Below are 11692 nucleotides of genomic sequence, written 5' to 3' on the forward strand. Positions count from 1 at the left end.
CCAAGGGGGCAACTGCAAATGCTCCTCCTTTTCTTGTTGGTTTTTTTTTCCTTCTTTTTAAGGACACCCTAGGTTACTGTCCTGGCAGAGATTCGAGAGGCTCCTGGGAGGACGGGAAAGAAAATTTCCGGAAGGGAGGTGGCAGATGGGCATAGGCGTGCGAGCAGTGGTGCTGTCCAGCCTGGATGCCATCACGGGTCAGTCGGGGCAGGGAAATACTGGGACAAAACTTAGATGACCTCGTTCAGCAGAGAGAGAGCCCGCGAGGCTGAAGGGGGACATTGATGTGAGCCCAAGTGGGGGGCGTTCGGCATCCCACCCTGCTCAGGCATCCAGAGCACGGCACCACTCGCTGGTGCTGTGACTGAGTCCTGAAAGTTCCCAAGCTTGTGGCTGCCACACATGATGTCACAGGGGCCCATGTCCCGTGGTCGTGTGGGGTCCCAGAGCCCCTCAGAGACCGCCCTCTTGCTGCAAAGTCTTTTCTTCTGCATCAGTCACTCCCGAAAAGTCTTGGAAGGCCTGGGTCTTGCTGGCCCACCATGCAACCCTGGGGACAGAAGGGTCACCCGTCTCCTGGGCAGAGGGGGTCCCCTTGGACAGGACACTCAGGCCGGGACCTGCAGCATTGAGGGGCCTCCTGCTCATAACACTCCCGGCTGCAGCAAGCAAGTGCCCCATGGGGGCAGAGAAATTCAGGACAGTTTGGTGAGCTGATCACTGGGGGGCTTGAACCCAGGCCGTGCTCCTCTCCTCCAGGCCACTTCTAGCCCCGTCCACCAGAAAACGCTCCCTCCCTATCCCCAGGGAATAGGAAAGCTAACAGTGGCCCCAGCTTCCAAGCCTCTGGCCTAAAGGAATTACCGCAGGGAGGATAAAGCATTCTCCCGGAGGGGACCCCGCAGAGCTAGGGTGTGTGGCTGGCCTCGCAGTGGGGCAGCCTTGCCAAGCAGGTGGGTCTCTGACCTCCCAGTGAATCAGCTGGGGGATGTGGGTCCGCAGGGTGGCCTGCCTGTCTCGAACCCCTCTCTGCCTGATGCCCCAGACGGCCCTGTCCCCTCACGCAAAGTGCTGCCAACTCATGGAGGCAAACCTGTCCGGAGAGGCAGGTATCAGGATCCAGCTGGGGGCACCTCATCACCGGCACGTTAGCAGAACTGGGAGCAGAGACAGGACATCAGCAGACCCGCTGTTCCCCAGAGGACACCGCTGCCACAGCATAAAGAGCAGCCATCGGTGTGTGTGAGTGTTCTGGGGCCACCCTAACACACGACCACAGATTGGAGGCTTAAAGTACAGAAATTTGTTCTTTCACAGTCTCGGGGCCAGAAGTCCAGAATCACGGTGTCAGGACCACACTCCCTCTGGAGGCTCTAGGGGAGAACTTCCCGCCTCTTCCAGCTTCTGGGGGCCCCTGGCGTCCCTTGGCTTGAAGACACATCATTCCAACCTCTGCTCTGTCTTCATACGAACTCTCCCTTGTGTCTCTGTCTCCTCTGTCTCTTATACGGCACTTTCCAGTGAATTTAGAAATTGGAATTCAGAATTTAGAAAATTGAGGATGATCGCACATGAAGATACTTAATCACATTTGCAAAGACTCTTTTTCCAAATAAGGTCGCGGTAACAGGTTCTGGGGATTAGGACAGGAACATATTTTGGGAACCACCGTTTAATGCATTAGAAAGTAGATGTGGTCCTTCAAGGGTGGAACTGGGGTGGTTGATGAAACTGAGGGAGCACTCAGGCAGCAGGTGGGGGCACTCCAAGAGCACGGAGGGAGCACTAGGAAAGCAGGTGGGAGCACTCAGGGAGCAGGGAGGGAGCACTCCAAGAGCAGATGGGAAACTAGGAGAGCAGGTGGGAGCACTAGAAGAGCAGGTGGGAACACTCAGGGAGCAGGGAGGGAGCACTAGGAGAGCAGGGCTACCTGCATATGCTTAACAATGGCCACAGAGCTGAGACACCTGAACATCTTACCTGGTGTCCACTCGCCCAAGGTGGGTGTCCTGCTTGTGTCCAGGCCAGGAAGGAAGGACTTTTTCATGCCCTTGGGATCTGCAAACAGGAAGGTTCTGGGAGTTTGATGGAGGGAGGAGATCTGGGCTGACCGGTCGGGCTCTTCCTGCTGGGATGGGCACAGATCTTGGGCAGGGGATCCACAGCCATCACACTCCATGGGGGAGATGAGGGAGGGAAGGGGAAAATGGTGAAAACTGCAGGGCCGTTGACTGTTACTGGAACGTCTTCCATGTTGCACACATACCCGGGTTGCTCTTTCTAAAAGGCAGGGCGCAGACGAATGTCTGCTGGCTCTTTATACAAGATTGAGTTGTTTGTGAGGCAAACAGATTCTTGGTGGGATCAGGGATGGAGTTAAAGTCTATAAAAGCATGAGCCATGGGGAAAAGCTGGCTGACTTCCAGTCGGTTGTGTCTGTATCTGCTCGGTTCCACCCAGGGTCTCATTTTCAGGATTTACTGTTGATTGTGACCGAGGTGCGGCAGAAGGGAGAGGATCATTTTCTTTGCAGCAGGAGGCTGGGGCTCGCAGCAACGACCCTTCGCGGCCTCCTCGCTTGGTGAGAACTGCGGTTGCTGAGTCAGACGCCTCACTGGTTGGATTTCTGTCCTCTGAGACAGGCGCGCATTTCCTGGGGATTTTGCCGGGTGACTGTCCCAAAACGGGGACCACGAGATAGTTTGCAGGCATCCAGTATCCACAGGCTGCACCCCTGTGCAGCCTGGTCCTTCCCCTCCTCCTTCTCCCCTGCCACCTCTCCCCCACTCCCCCCACGGGATGTGCTCCTGGGGGTGTCTCTTCATCACCTTCTCCGAGGGCTGACACACACCGGAGATCTTCCTTCAGGACGTCCATCCGGCGGCCGGCTCTTTTGGGGTCATGTGGGGAGGGGGAGGATTCAGTAAGTGATGTCAAGGGAGGAAGAACACAGGGGTGACCATCACTCTGAGCTGAGGAACAGCACGTTGGCAGCCTCTCTGGGGCTCTGCTTTCTTCTCTGTGGACTGGGGCTGTATGAACGATCTCTGGCCCTTTCAGCAGGAAGTGTCTGCATGGCTCTCGCTCAGTGGCCACCTTGCCGAGCCCAGAAGAAGCAGCCTTCCGCAGTAGGCTGCATTATCAATTGCTTTTCTTAGATGTCACCGTTAGGCTGCCGTCTACCTGGGATGCCCTGTCACCTGCCCTCCGCCCAGTCCTGCCTACATGCTCTAAGGGGCCACCTCTTACGTGAAGCCTCCCTTGGTTGTCCAGCCTACAACTCTACCCTCAGCCGTCTGCAACGAGGACACCGTCTAGCCTGCAGCAGGCACTCTGCGAGTCTGGGCTGAATGAGCAAAGGGGTGGATGGGTGGGAGAACAAAGAGATGAATTCACTAAAGGGTTTTCACTCGCCCAAGCATGATTTATTGAGCGCCTGTCATGTGCCACACAAAAATCCTGTCACATCAGGGATTAAAATCCTAAAATCCCTGCCCTCCTGGAACTTACATTTGGGGACAGAAGACATTCGACCAATAATCTAAGCAAGAAGGCGATGAAGGATGGGCCAGGGGATAAGCCCTTTTTAGAGTCTCGAGAAAAATAAAGCTGGTCCCCAGGAAGACTTAATACAGGAAACTTGTTTCTGCCTCTAGCGATTTGTTTGGCAGATTTAAAATGCTACTTGTTCGAAAGAGAGATGGTGGTTGTTAGAGGAATTTGGGGGGATTAGGGAATGGTTGGGGCAATCTGGGGCGACAGTCTGGAAGAGGTGGGCTTTTAGTCTGGACTAAAGAGAAGGAATGTTGTCCACTCAAGCTGAAAGTCCCTGCACGGACACACGGCTGGACACTGCCCGCTGCTCTGTAGCCCCCGAGCCCTGGGTCCATCTCATTAAGCCCCCCACGTGCCTTGCAAGGGAGAGAACACCCAGCAATGTGGCAGGACTGTGCCCAGCCCCCCGGGACAGTGGGCGTCCTCGGCGAGCTGCGCTGGGAGAGCGCCAGATTGTTCTGGGAGTTCTCTTCCTGACAGCTGCACGCAACAGACCTGTCGGAAGTCTTCTTAATCTTTTTCTCCAGGTCAGAATGTTCCCAAAGAGTGGTCGATTTTTTAAACCTTCTTTTTTTAATTACCCAGTCACAGACAATGGGGAGCTCTGGAATGTTCTGGCGACACTTACAGTCCCTTGATTAATTGGACGTTTTTAACCACCCCGAGTCTCTGCTGATCGGCAGATAGCGGAGCCTGAGAATTTAACAGGAGAGGAAAATGTAATAGGACTAATTTCATTCCTGGAGAGCAGGGGAGGCAGAAGTCAGTTTTTATTATAGCAGCTATTAAAGGGCCTGTTTTCTTAAGACCGAAGAGCACTGCACACTTTATATAAAAGTGAACTGAAGTCAGGTACACAGAGTTTATGGGCTGGGAGCCGATGGAGATGGGGTCCAGCGGGGCTTACTGTTCAGCTGTGATGGGTCTCAAAGATGTTACGTTTCTTGGTCTCCACTCGAGTTCATTGGAGCCCAGGAGTACAGAGCTCTGGGTTCTCGCTCTGGCCAGCCACCTGTCCCCGAGGGGCACTGTCACCTGAGAGGTGGCCCTGCCAGGAGCACTTTCGAGAAGGATTCCTTATACACCTACACAGACATGCTTATTTGTATACACTCATGCACACTCATGCACACACACCAGGCACTTTCCTGGCACAAAATCAAGCACTGTGGACAAAAGTCCAACTCTCCATCCACATTGGTGCCTGAATGCAGAGGGTAGTCCTCCGAGGTCGCTTTCCCCACCTCGTTATGATGAGTGTTGTTACCGCCCTGCACCCCATGACACCCCCTCCCCCCCCCCTCCCCCCCGTGTCCAGCTTTGCCTCTCCACTGTTCACCCCTGATGGGGGCCCGGGGAGCAGAGGAGACTCTCACTGTTGGAAATCACGTGTTCTCTACGCTCCCCGTGGATGCACCACTCCTTTTCCTAGGGTCCCCAGAGCTGACGCCCAGTGCAGGTTCCCCTACAGCCTGCAGACACCTTGGGAAGAGCATGAACTCAGAGTCTTGAAGCCTGGATTCAGGCCTGGGTTCAAGCCTCTTGTAAACATGTAGGGTTGCATGAACAAATCAGGAGACTCTAGATGCTGGAGAGGATGTGGAGAAATGGGAACCCTCTTGCACTGTTGCAAACTGGTGCAGCCGCTCTGGAAAACAGTGTGGAGGTTCCTCAAAAAATTAAAAATAGATCTACCCTATGACCCAGCAATAGCACTGCTAGGAATTTACCCAAGGGATACAGGAGGGCTGATGCAGAGGGGCACTTGTACCTCAATGTTTATAGCAGCACTTTCAACAGTAGCCAAATTCTGGAAAGAGCCTAAATGTCCATCAACTGATGAAAGGGTAAAGAAACTGTGGTTTAAATACACAATGGAATACTACGTGGCAATGAGAAAGAATGAAATATGGCCATTTGCAGCAATGTGGTTGGAACTGGAGAGTGTTATGTTAAGTGAAATAAGTCATACAGAGAAAGACAGATACCATATGTTTTCACTCTTATGTGGATCCTGAGAAACTTAACAGAAGACCATGGGGGAGGGGAAGGAAAAAAAAAGTTAGAGAAGGAGGAAGGCAAACCATAAGAGACTCTTAAATACTGAGAACAAACTGAGGGTTGATGGGGGGTGGGGGGGAGGGGAAAGTGGATGATGAATACCGAGGAGGGCACCTGTTGGGATGAGCACTGGTGTTATATGGAAACCAATTTGACAATAAATTTCATATTAAAAAAATAAAAATAAAAATAAATTTTAAAAAGGCATTGACTATGAAAAAATCCTCCCTCAAAAAAAAAACCCACAAAACATGTAGGGTTGCTAGATAATAGACAGGAAGCCTAGTTAACCAGTAATTTCAGACAAACAACAGGTAATGTGCTAGTGTAAGTATATCCCATGCAGCATTTGGGACATACTTACACTAACAAAAATTATTCATTTGTCTGAAATTCCAATTTAACTGGGCTTCCTGTGTTTTTATCTGTTAAATCTGCCAATCCTATCCCTATGAACCTTCAGCATGTTTCTCTTTTCTTTTTTTTCTTCTTTTCTTTTCTTTTCTTTTTTTCTTTTTTTCTTTTCTTTCCCTTCCCTTCCCTTCCCTTCCCTTCCCTTCCCTTCCCTTCCCTTCCTTTCCTTTCCTTTCCTTTCCTTTCCTTTCCTGTTATTTTCTGTTATTTTTCTTTTTCATTTTAGAGAGAGAGAGAGTAAGCCAGTGTGAGTGGGGGAGGGACAGAGAGAAGGAGAGAGAGAATCTTAAACAGGCTCCTCACTCAGCGTGGAGACTGACTCAGGGCTCGATCCCATGACAGCCATGAGATCACGACCTGAGCTGAAATCAAGAGCTGGATGCTTAACTGACTGAGCTACCCAGGTGCCCGAGGGAATGTTTCTTAATATTTCTGTTCCCTCATCTTTTCAAGGGGGTTGATAACAGAGCTGACCTCGTGGGGGTTAGTGTGGGGAGTCAACGGTACAATCTTCGCACAAAACAAACTCAGTGGGGCACCTTGGTTCAATCAGTTAAGCATCCAACTCTTGATTGATTTCGGCTCAGTTCATGATCTCATGGTCTTGAGTTCAAGCCCTGCATCAGGCTCTGCACTGACAGTGTGGAGCCTGCTTAGGATTCTCTCTCCCTCTCTCTCTGCCCCTCCCCAGCTTATGTGCACTCCTTCTCTCTCAAAATAAATAAACATTAAAAAAACCTCAGCAAATGTGCAGTCTGGTGGGTCACTCATTCATTCGGTCAACAACCCTGATCCCAGCTGGCGGTAAGGAAGAAACATCCCGAGCATCACAGACAGACTCTGCCTTTTGGCCTTTTGTTGCAACACAGAGTCCAAGAAGGGGCCCCTGCAGACGGTGGAAAGGCCATCTGCTCCCCCGCGATGGTTTCTTGTTTGTTGGTGTGAGAGAACTGCATTTGGAGGTGGGTTGTCGTGGGAACACTCAGCATCAGTTCCCTGTAGATTGTATCAGCACCGCGGGGCTGACGAGCCAACCCCTTACAGCACAGGACATGTCATCGGAGTGTTCTGCTGAACCCTGGCTGCTGCTGAGACTGTCTGTCCCCAGGAATGGTGGCAGGACTCATGGCTGCCCCGGCTGAGCCCTCCTGGCTAGGGATGGAGACAGAGGGAAGGCTCCTCTGGGGAAACAGGGCTCCTTGCCTTCCTTCTAGCAGTGAGCAGCTTGACCAAGCCCTGCGCAGCCCTGCCTGTCCTCCTGCTCATCCCATGAATGGGAGCCAGGTTTTAGCTCGGATCCTGGTGTGGGCGGACTGACAGACACATGGCATTTTGGAGGAGGGACTCTGGTTCCGGAGAAGTGGCAGACCAAGGCTGTCCGGCCCCCATCTGGGCTTACAGTCGTTGACCGAATGAGTGACCCATCAGACCTCGCGTGCTGAGGGCTTGCAGTGTGTACTCACAGATCACCCGGGGCGTGTGGGTGCCTGGTCAGCTGCCCGCGGGCCAAGAGGGCGGTTCCTGAGTTCATATACGCAGGGATCCGAGCGAGGGCAGAAGCCAGTGCGGGAGCCGGAGAGAGCTGGGCTGATCTCTGTGGGTTTGGTTCTGCCTCCTGGGGCCCCTGGCTCCCTGGGAACCTGGTGGCTCTGACTTCCTTTCCTCGGAGAAGACCAACATGTAGAGTGCTTCATCCAATATCAGAGTTGCACGGACCCCCAGGCCCACCCAGGGATCATGGGCCGCTTGCCGGTAATTGAGTGGAGGAAGCCACATCCAGACAATGTGCCCAGAGAGCAGAGGCAGGGTTGAAACGGTGGAGTACACATTGTGCACATTGTGGAGGTAGGGCAGAGGTGGACGGGGTGCGGCTTGCTCTCAGGGGACCAGGACCTCAGGCGGTGCGGGTGGGTTAGGAGACCTCACAAGGGCAAGGTGGACAAGTGGAGACGCCCAGGGAGCTGGTGTGGCCTGGGTGTGGGTGTGGGTGGGCTCCTGCCCAGGGCTGGACCAGGCTGTGGGCTGGGTGACCTGGTTTGGTGACTTCCCAGGCAGATGACAGTGACATCATCATGTAGCTGGGAAGGCTGAGGCGTCCACAGTTCATGCCCGCGCATCAGTTTGCAAAGATGCCCGTGGGTGGGGGGTTGGGGCTAGAGCAGGCCCAGTTTTTCCCGACAGCCACTTTTTGTTCTGTTTTCAAAATATTTTCCTCTCCTCCAGACTCTTTAATGAGCTCCCGGGAAGCACTGGCCATTGTGTGGAATCCCAGCCACTCTGGGAGTCCCCCTCTGCTGGTCCAAAGGGATCACAAAAGGGGCTGCGGCCGGTTTGGATGGGCTCGTATTTGACATGTTGCTGTGTTAATGCCGAGAAGCTCTCCTGGGGAGTCCCCGTGGCGCTCACTCAGGAGCCGCGTTGCTGACGGGGACACTGGGGTGTCAGGATCTGCGTGGAAAACGTAATCTCCGAGTTGCATACTGAATTCAAAATCAGAATGAAAAGTCCCCCTGTAATTGTCTGATGGGAAATGCATTGTGTCAATATCACCTCGGCGATTCTCCTTCCTATTTGTATTACAAATGACGGGCTGACAATAGCCGCGGCCCGCGCGGGCAATGTGGGTCTGGGGGCTGCAGGCGTGTGGGGGGCAGAGGCAAGCGCAGGAGGGCTTCTCAGGTGACCCGAGCCTTGTCTCCCTTGGCACAGAACAGCCAGTGACGGCAGCTTTGCAAAAGGGTCACGGCACTGAATTATCACTGAATTATCACAGCATTATCTTCGCGCCTGCTTTCTTTGTGCTGGGTAAACAATGTTCCAGTGTGAGGACAGTCTGTGACCTTGAGCGTGTCAGCAAGATCTCTGCTCGCTGCTGCCTACGTGAGTCTGCACGGTGCTTTGGAGGACGGGTGGGGGTGGGGTGGGTGGAGGGGCAAGGACTGGTGCCCCAACACCCCGCGATAGCATCTCAACATTGTTGAAAACGCGCCCCAGGCCCGGAAAACCCCCGGTGATGTTTGCTCACGCGGACCCGAAACTCTGCCCAGTATTCCAAACAGCGTTCGCTGGACCCCCCCCCCCCCCCCTTGAACTATGACCTCCGACTGGGCACCAAGTTCAGAATGAGGATGCCTTTGCTGCTTCAGAGCCATGCTCGGGCAGGAGAGGGGCCCCACTCACGAACCCCTACCCTGAGAGTCGGGGCCTCGCCCCCGGTACCCGCATCCTGTGTGCAGCACAATTGGTTTGCATGCACAGTGGCACTTGGCAGAACCTTCTGGAACTTGGTTCTAAAACCCGGTGCTTCTGTCTTGGGTGCCTCTTGCCTCCTGCTTCTTTCTCTCTCTTGGAGCCCAGCAGCCACGTGAAGAGGCACCACATGGAGGAGCGAGACCCTGGAGGACAAGAGGTCACTCGGAGCAAAACTGAAGCCCCAACTAGGGCTTCCGACCATGGAGCCTGGCAGGGACCGCAGGAGGGAGCCCCGAACCAGAACTGCCCAGGTAAGTTCCTCCAGGCTTCCTCAGATTTGGGAAAAGCATGAGCTAATGAATGCTTGTTCTGAGCGAAGTTTTGGGGCGAGTTTTGCACAGCAACAGGTTAACTGATATCAGTCAGCATGTACGTGCTGGGAGCTGAAGTCAAGAGATGGAATGTTCTGGAGGTGGAAGGGGAGATTCGTGGGGGAGGGGGCTCTGAGACAGCTGGAGCTGGGGCAGGAGAAGGTGAAACGCGGCTTGTATGAACGGGAAGGAACTGGTGCCATGACGGGAAATGGAAGCTTCCAGAGCAGGCGTGGCAGGGGGAGGAGCCGGCACATCTAGAGATTTTGGATCAGAGCTGGTTGCAGGCATGTTGGGACTGGGTTAGCTGGTCCCTTTTCTCCGTCTTGACCTGAGCGGCCGTCTGCCGTCCCAGGGAGGGGTGGAGGCGTGGGCGAGGCCTGGAGCTGGCCCCCTCCTGTCACCAACTCCAGCTCTGACCCGGTGGGCCCACTCCTCACCCCTGCGACAGAAAGGACTCTGAAACATCAGACAGGCTTCTCACTGGCCTGTCTCATATGCAGCCTCGGCTTTCCACCTCCCCCCAACCACTCCACTGTCCACCCTGCAGACACGCCCATGGTGTGCTTTCCTGTCCCAGCTTCCTGTGTGGGGCTCACAGCTGGCCCTCTCTAGAACGTTCTCTACCTCACTGGCTCCTCCTCTCCTTCCCTGGCTGGCTCTTCCTCCTTCCTTCCCAGGCTCGTCTCTGTATTTGCATTCAGTTAATTCAGACACCATCAGGTGAAGGGGACCAAGGTGGGATGCTTATTTTGTGGGAACATTTCAGAGGGAGTTCACCTAAAGGCTGAGGAGGTGGACTACGGCAATTTCATTTGGCTCCCGACCAGGAGGTGACAGGAGGCCAGCTCCTGTCTTTACAGCCTGGCGTGACCAGCCACGGGGACTCAGTTCTGCATGAATCCCTGAGCCTACCACGCAGCAGGTGCCCGTTCAGGGAGGTGTCCCCCAGCACCCACCGAGGTAGTCACCGTCTGGCCTGACGTCAGCTGCTCCCCAGAATCGCACGCGGTTCCCACGTGCCCCTCGTGGCTCCTGCCTTCCTCCTCTCTGGTTCAAGATCGTTTCCCCCTTGCTCAAACTAGCGCCTCAAACCACGGACTGAACGTATCAGTATGAGTCAGGTTTTCCCGTGATCAGAGGCCGTCCTGCTCGGGAAGCTGAACTTGCAGACTTGACCACCTATTTGGCTGCCAGGGTCCCTGCTGCATTCCCGGGGATCTCGCAGCTTCTGGAGGCAGCCCTTTCCTACCCCCGATCCCCTTTCCAGGCCAGCCCACCTGCTCCCTGCCTCCCTGCCTCCCTCCACTCCTCCCCTGCCCCGACTCTGTGTCAATGACAGCTTTGCTCTCTCTCTTTTGCTTTCTCTCTTGTCCTCTCTCCCTCTGCCTTTTTTGTCTGTCCGTCTGTCTCTTTTCCTTCCTCTGTCTCTCTGTTTCTCTCTCTCCCTCCTCCTCCTCCTCCTCCTCCTCCTCCTCCTCCTCCTCCGTCTCAGTTAACGAGAGTGATGGGTCTGGCAGACGGAGGCTGACGCTCCCCACGTCGGCCCTCGGGCGCAGAGCAGGGGGGCCGCCCCGTCTCTCCCGGGCCCACCAGGCAGCACACTCCTCCACCCTGTGGACAAGTGCTAAACACGACTGGTTGTTTCGGAGCCTGTACAGCATTCTATTATGACACACTGGGAACCTGGTTACTTATAAAGCAATTTGCTCCTACAGGCTGGTTTGAGATTAAAATGGTAATTATCTTGCAAATGACTGTAACTGTCTTTCATAAATGTGGCAATGTTTGAGATGTGACTGACTGCGGCCGGCAGCATAATGGGCTTAATAAACGATATCTTCAGTGTATTGTCAGGGAACAGAGCCTATTAGTTTGGGACGGGACAATACTGCAGTTTCGAGTGAGAGAGATGCCGTTGTCTCTCCAGCCCCACTGCTTTCAATCACATGTGCCCATCATTTTTTTCTTAATAGGACATTTTTCCTTAGGATAATTTGCAAATTGTTAATCTGTTTTTATTCTCTTCCATTCCCCCCCACCCCCCGAAAAGTTTTGCTTTTCCTGCTATCTCTGTGAGGAGCCCAGCAGCCCAGCAG

The 11692-nt window shown here is 54.0% G+C and overlaps 1 long non-coding RNA gene across 1 annotated transcript; it reads left to right on the plus strand.

The window, feature by feature from the left end:
- Positions 1-8746: 8746 nt before the first annotated feature.
- Positions 8747-11347, plus strand: LOC131493693 (uncharacterized). The gene is made up of 2 exons (XR_009252800.1): positions 8747-9533; positions 10097-11347. It is a non-coding gene; the product is annotated as an uncharacterized LOC131493693 (long non-coding RNA).
- The last annotated feature ends 345 nt before the right edge of the window (positions 11348-11692 follow it).

This window comes from Neofelis nebulosa, chromosome 2 (assembly GCF_028018385.1).
Source record: "Neofelis nebulosa isolate mNeoNeb1 chromosome 2, mNeoNeb1.pri, whole genome shotgun sequence".
NCBI classification, from domain to species: Eukaryota; Metazoa; Chordata; class Mammalia; order Carnivora; family Felidae; genus Neofelis; species Neofelis nebulosa.